Raw genomic sequence first — 7,135 nt, 5'->3', positions numbered from 1 at the left:
GATGGCCACACCGCAATCCCTTCTCCTCCATTCTTCTCTTGGGATCTTGGGCACGCATGCACATGCGCCTAGCATGAGTCTAAGCCACCAGGTCCGGGACTCGAAACATGGTTGACTACATGGGAATCCAGCGACATAGCCATTATGCCAACTGCTGATCAAGGGAAGCAAAATTTTATGAAAGTTTATTGAAGTGCCATGTGTGTTCGCCCTGTGACACCACCATTCCACTCTCAGGATGTTTCCTACAGGTCCCAAACAAGCTCGTGGGGATGCACGGGCCGGGATACCCAGGCAGCGTAGGCTCTTGTAGGACAAGAATGGGCACAAGGTAAAGGCCATCCACAGGAGACAGGCTGAGAAGCCTCGGAGCACCCTCTGGATGAGACGTTTCACAGCTGGAAGGTGCGTGGGAGCCCCTGATGCACTGGGAGGGAAACTTCTCTAGTCCCTCTAGGGCAACGGAAAGGAGTCACGTGTGGGGCAGTGTAGCTAGTCTGCTCCTTCTGTTTACAAAGAGGAAGAACAAGGACATGGGTCTCTCTGTGCTTAGAAACCCGTGTGGCCTGTGTGTGCCAGCCTCCCTCCTGTCTTCTCAGCACTGCCCAGCATCATGGCCACCCTCGAACCTCTCCTGAAGCCCAAGATCATCAAAAAGAGGACCAAGAGGACCAGCAGATGGTGTAATGGTTATGTCACTGGACTCTCACACTTAGTCAGCTGGGGTTCAAGCCCCAGGTCCGGCAGCTTTAAACTCACACCAGGCACATGTGCATGCATGTACAGGCTCCCAGGAGAATAACAGAGAAGGGACTGTGGCATGGCCAAGCCCCTCCAGGGTGATTTCTCACTGTCTCTGTCTCCCTCTGTCTCTATGGTGGGCGCACACACTCTATAGCAAAAATCTCTCTCTTAAAAAAAAAAGGGGGGGGGGTACCAAGAACTTCTCCTGGCAGTGGTCAAACCGACATGTTAAAGGTAAGACTAACTGGCAGAAACCCAGAAGTATTGACACTGGTTCCAAACCAGGACTCAAACCATGCAGTCAGCCAGGTGGAATCCAGCAGCCTCAACCACCAGTCCACCAGTTGCCCCTTACTCCAAAAATGGAATGCTTCACGAATTTGTATATCATCTTTGCGCAGAAGCCATGCTCATCTCTGTAGTGTTGCAATTTTACTATATATGTTGCCTAAGTGAGCACTAACTTTCGTTTTCTAAATACACACTGAATAATAAAATGTGGCTGAGGTTGAGGCTGTTAATTTTTTTAAAAGGGGGGGGGGTACCAAGAACTTCTCCTGGCAGTGGTCAAACCGACATGTTAAAGGTAAGACTAACTGGCAGAAACCCAGAAGTATTGACACTGGTTCCAAACCAGGACTCAAACCATGCAGTCAGCCAGGTGGAATCCAGCAGCCTCAACCACCAGTCCACCAGTTGCCCCTTACTCCAAAAATGGAATGCTTCACGAATTTGTATATCATCTTTGCGCAGAAGCCATGCTCATCTCTGTAGTGTTGCAATTTTACTATATATGTTGCCTAAGTGAGCACTAACTTTCGTTTTCTAAATACACACTGAATAATAAAATGTGGCTGAGGTTGAGGCTGTGAATTTTTTTTTTTTTAATTGTCAGAGGGTACATGTGCTCGCCAGAGAGAGATAGAAGGAAGAGGGAGATAGTTAGAAAGCATCTCTAAATGGAGTATGGCCACACCACAATCCTGTCTTTGTTTTCCCACCCTCAGGATTTTAGGCACACATACACACATCTAAACTTGATCCTCGGAGAATAATGGAGCTGCCAAGATTCCCTAGGAAGAGAGATTTCTGGTCAGATCTGTGTTTTGGAAAGCTGAACATAGCTTCACAGAGCAGGGCCTGGACAAGGAGGAGCAGGGAACACTGGCTGTGGGGCGCTGAAATAGCCAACATTCTCTGAGATTCTTCCCACTGGGAGGTGGGGTCTGTTTCTCCATCCCTTTGCATCCAGTGAGCCTGTGACTGCTCTGATGAATAAAACGTGGTTGAAGCGATGTGCCAGTTCCAGGCCTAACGTTTAAGAAGCCACCTTTTACTTCCTCCAACTTTGGACTCAACCACCATACTGTGAGGAAGCCCAAATGGCCACGTGGAGGAGAACGAAAGACCCTGGCCACGGTCTGCAGCAGAGCTCCAAACTAGCACTGACTTGCCAGTCACCTGAGTCAGCTTCCTCAGAAGTGGATTCACTGCCCTAGTTGAGCTACCTCGGGTGATGCTGCATGGGGCAGAAGTGAGCTATCTATGGCCACATTGAAAAATCATGAGCAAATAAATGTTGTTTTAAGTCACTAAGTTTTGGATCAATTTAGTACATGACAATAAATACCTGAAACATGGACATGGGATGCTGGAAAGGAAAATGTTGGGCTCCATGGATAAGGACTGTGCTGAGGCCAGAGCAGGGGCAGTGAAAAGCCTGGTTTCAGATTTGACAGCTGTCCGTATGTGTCCTCTTCCTGCTAAACTCACAGCACCCTCCGGCCCACCTTCCTCCCACAGAAAACAGTTTGGAGTTTCCCTGGTGATGGACGCAGCCGGGCGTAGGGGGCCAGCTGCCGGGCAGGGGTGCTGTGGGCAGCTTGCAGGACAGCTGTGCTCCCCGGAAAAAGACAGCCCTGGCGATGGTAATTGGCCATGTCCTTCCCTTAGGAAGTCAGCCTGACTCTTCAAATATAATAACAGAGTTTGAGAATCTAATTTTTCCCCCCAGGGTCACGATTTATTCTGTTGTCAATGCATCACAGGGGGAAGAAAGCTCTTACCACCAAGGATCTGTCAACCTGATTTCCTCTTAATTAGTGTTTATGTCCATTTTCCTACCAGATCTATGCCTTCTTTAAAAAAAATATGGAGCTCGCAGGCTTTTTCATGTTCCCTCAAGCACAGCTTGACCCCACAGACTTACCTCCAGAAATGAGGGAGACCCATGGACATGCTGCTCCTGAGTGGCTTGTAGTCATGGCTGAGCACTCTGCTTGGGAGAACGGAGGTGCTTCATCCCCCACACAGCCCCGGCACCTAGGGTTGCACCATATTCCACAGCACTGGGTTAAATCTGAACTTCAAGCCAGCAATGAAGAACTTTCAGTATTATGAATCCCGGATAGCACATGGGACATACTTATACTCAAAATACACTAATTTGAAATTCAAATGTAATGTGCATTCTGTATTAAAAAAAAAAAAAGAGCCAGAAGACGTGTGCCTCACCAGAGAGAGACAGTATGTGAAAGAGAAAAAAAAAAAAAAAAGGCAAGAAAGAACCCCTATAGGGCAAGATCATACTAAAATCTATTCTCTTCTGGATTTTGGGCACACATGCGTATGCCCCTGGTGTGTTTCTCAAGCCCCTGGGTCCAGGACTTGAACCATGTGGCTGGTCATGTGGGGTCCAGCTGCCTTAACCACCAGGCAATAGAGCCAGCCTTAAAAACTTTATAAAAAGTGATATGATTATGGTCAATTTTCATTCTTTTTTTAAAAATTACTTACTAATGACTTATTTGTTTAAATTTGCTACAGGGTGTGTGTTCTCACTAGAGAGAGAGAGGGAAAGTGAGAAAGCACCCCCAGGAGAGACGGCCACGCGGCAATCCCTTCTCCTCCATTCTCCTTGCAAGATTTTGGGCATGCTCGCACATGCACCCAGCATGGTTTTTTTAAGCCATTGGGTCTGGGACTCGAACCACATAGTTGGCTATGTGAGATCCAGCCACCTTAACCATTCTGCCACCTAGCTGGCCCCATTCTGTTTTATATTTTCTTGCCTTTTGCAAATTATAATAGCTTTAACAGTAAGCATTTAAAATAAAGCAAGGCAACATTGAGACTGCAATTCCATTAATACAATCGCAGGCCCAGTTAGCACTCAAAAGAGAGGGGTCCTGAAAGGCCTTTTCTTCCCAGTACCCCCTGAAGAGCTGTAGAACTGCCTGCCTGGAATTAGACTGATTTTCCTCAGTCCATACCCGCTCAAGGTGCTGGTTGGTCGATCTACCCCACCCCACACACGTACTTTAATGCTGCAGAGACCCTCTGAAGTGGGGAGCTTACAGCTGAGGAACAGCTCAGAATGCCAAGGAGGGATTCGAACCTGGGCATTTCCTGGCTCTGTGCTGGGTTCCTTGGCTGACTTTTGGATAGATAAAAGGTTAGTTATCACATTCCAGCTTTGACTCATCTGTGCTGTGGGATGATGGGTGGTAGAAGGTGCATCCCATCAACTCACACCCAAAACATCACTGGCCAGTGAGCTTCCCAGGGGCGACACTGCTGGCAGGGTGGCTGACAACCCACCTCCGGAGAGAACTTCCCTTTAAGGAGGTAACCGGCAATATCGCCATGAGGGCGTCAATCTGGCAATTAGCTCCTCTCAACCCCTCTTCCTGCCCAGCTATGTCAATCCTGGTGGTTCACACCCCCTGCTGCCTCTACCTGTTGTGATCTGATGCCTGTCCACCGAGCCTCGTGACCTGGGGACAAGTCAGAGGGATGCTGTCCCCTATGACGGACAGGAAGCTGAAGTTCAGGATGGCAGCCAGCTCGGCCCTGGGGTCAGCAACTGAAATTCGCTCAGTTCTGGATATACAGTGCCATGAAGGGAGGATCCCAGACAGGCGGGGGAGAAGGGAGCAGACAGCGAGCAGCCCCGCGAAACCATTCAGCTCAAGTCCAAAAACAAGCGCTGCTGTTCGAGTCCAGTGGCGGGGGTGGGGTGGGGGTGGTCAGGTACTGGCAGAAGGAATGGCAGGGGCAGCAGGGGCGGCGGGCAGCTGGCCCCTAAATGGGGAGCCTATTTGTGGACATACAACCAGCTCAACTCTTACTTGTGCACCTTTGGGCTTGTGGCTTATACTTCCCAAGAAAGGGCTGCTTAACACTCACAGAGTTCAGGGTCTCTTAGCGCATTTTGGGTTCCTGAGAAGCAGTTTGGAGCACAGCACACGAGACTTTCCTGTGTGACTCAGGCCTCCACGTGGAAATGTCCCCTTACTTCCAGCACTGCCCCTCTCTGCTCTGTCAGCCTCCAGCCTTCTGCCCTCTCCCTGGACACCCACATCCCGTTAGCCAGATGGGTTCCCACATGGCCCTAGGGTGCTGTTGACAGGCCTGACTCAGGGCAGGAACCAGGAGCAGCTGCCCAGGGCCTGTAGATGAGTCATGGCTTTCCGCCTCAGCCTCTCCCAACTGCTGGCTGGCAGCCATGGGCCAGGCCTTTAGCAGCCGCCTCCTGGTCCAGGTTCAGCTGCCCAGAGAACACCCAGTTGGGTGGATTACCCAGGGCACAGGTGGATGCCGGGACTCCCAGGAGGTGGGTGGGAGAGTGGAGACTTCCCGGCGCAATGGAAGAGTGCATAGCCGGTTGACCCCAACAGAGAAAGCAGCTTGTGAGCTAACCAAAGTCTGTCAGGGACAACGTTCCCGTCCACTCGCCCACGTGACAGGAGAGCTGAGCTTGCACCAGACTAGCTGATCTGGGATGTGTGGCTGTGGGGGCTTGAGGAGAGGCCCCAGTGGCCCTCAAGGTGCTAGTGGAGTGTGTCAGTTCCCAAACGCTGACTCAGCACCTTTAAAAGATGCAGCTCTCAGAGCCAGCCGGTGGTGTGGTGGTTTAAGGGCGCTGGACTCCCACATGGCTTACCACGGTTCAAGTCCTGGACCTGGCGGCTTGCTTTCTCACTTTCCATCTCTTTCTCTTTCTCACTCTGTCCCTATCTGGTCAAATTTAAATAATTTTTTAAGAATGCAGAGCTCTGACTTCTAGTGAGCCCAGGTTCCTCCAACCCATCTCCCTGGGAGGTGACAGTGTCAGAGAGGCACTCTTTACCAGCTCTGTGGGGCCCATCCCTACCACTTGTCCCAGTGCGGGGGTGGGGGGCACTGTGGGCAGTGCTGTTTCTGGCTACTCTCATCCCAGGAAGGCCAGCAGCCAACTCGTGTGAGTATGAGATAGCCACACCCCACTATAAATACACACATCACAAACCAAATAATTCCGCCCCACTGAACCCAAACTAAATGCATCACCAAGCCAGCTTCTCCTCAGAGACCCAGGAGTGTCTGCAGCTCTCTAACACCACTTTGCATGGAGGGAAACATGAGGAAATTGGTGTGAAAAGAGACGGTTCTTTTTTTCTTTTTTAAAAAATATTTTTAGTACTTCTTTTTTTTAAAAAAAAAGTATTTATTTTTAATTTTATTTACTAGCATTATTCTTCAATTTTGACCAGAGAGAGAGAGAGACGAAGAGAAAGGGAGAGTGAGACAACAAGCTGCCAGGTCTGGGAGTTGAACCGTGGTTGGCCATGTGGAAGTTCAGCGCCTCAACCACCATACCACCTGCTGGCCCCAAAAGATAGTTTTTAACTGATTGTAGGTATGGCGTACTTTCAAATTTTACCAAAGTTTGGCAACAACAAAAACACATTACCTTGGAGCCCTGCCTGAGGCAGAGCCTTCTAACTGCTATCTTAGGCCCACGGTGCCTTGCTAACTGAAATACCTGAGAATGGGTGATTTATAAAGAAACAGAGATTTACTGACTCACGATTCTGGCCAGATAGAAGGACCAATGGCATTACAAAATGGCCGAAGATAGAATTTTGAGCAGAGCAGAGCACGGTTTATATCTAAATAGCTTCCACCTGCCTCATTTCCTGCCCTTATAAGTCTGCGAGGGCTGGGGCCAGCAGGTGGTGTAGTGGTTAAGGCACTGGACTCCCATGTGGCTGACTGCAGACCGGGTCCTGGACCCAGCAGCTTGAAACTCTCACTAGGCTTGTGTGTGTGTGCATGTGTGTGTGTGTGTGTGTGTGCATGTGTGCCCAAAATCCCAAGAGAATGAAGGAGAAGGGACTGCAGCATAGCCATCCCCCTTGGGGGATGATTTCTTGCTTTCTGTCTCTCTTTGTCTGTTTGACTCTCAGAGACAAATCATAGTGGCCCCAACCCAACTGCCCAATCACTAGTTTCTTCCTCAAAGCCTCACCCTTCAACACACAATAATTATATAAAGTTTTTTTACCCTCTTAATCCACTACAATAAAATCTGGTGGGTTTTTTTTTTTTTTTTTTTTTGGGGGGGTTT

General features: G+C 49.4%; 2 non-coding genes across 2 annotated transcripts; both read right to left on the bottom strand.

Moving 5' to 3' along the window:
- Positions 1 to 1,100: 1,100 nt before the first annotated feature.
- LOC114006672 (U6 spliceosomal RNA) lies at positions 1,101 to 1,204 on the bottom strand. Its single transcript, XR_003548375.1, has one exon. It is a non-coding gene; the product is annotated as a U6 spliceosomal RNA (small nuclear RNA).
- Positions 1,205 to 1,452: 248 nt separating this feature from the next.
- On the bottom strand, positions 1,453 to 1,556 carry LOC114006671 (U6 spliceosomal RNA). The gene has a single exon (XR_003548374.1). It is a non-coding gene; the product is annotated as a U6 spliceosomal RNA (small nuclear RNA).
- Between the last annotated feature and the right edge of the window lie 5,579 nt (positions 1,557 to 7,135).

The sequence above is a fragment of the Tupaia chinensis genome, unplaced genomic scaffold, assembly GCF_000334495.1.
Source record: "Tupaia chinensis unplaced genomic scaffold, TupChi_1.0 Scaffold149501_1, whole genome shotgun sequence".
NCBI lineage: Eukaryota > Metazoa > Chordata > Mammalia > Scandentia > Tupaiidae > Tupaia > Tupaia belangeri.
The sequence above is the reverse complement of the archived record's forward strand: the minus strand, read 5'-3'. Positions and strand labels throughout refer to the sequence as shown.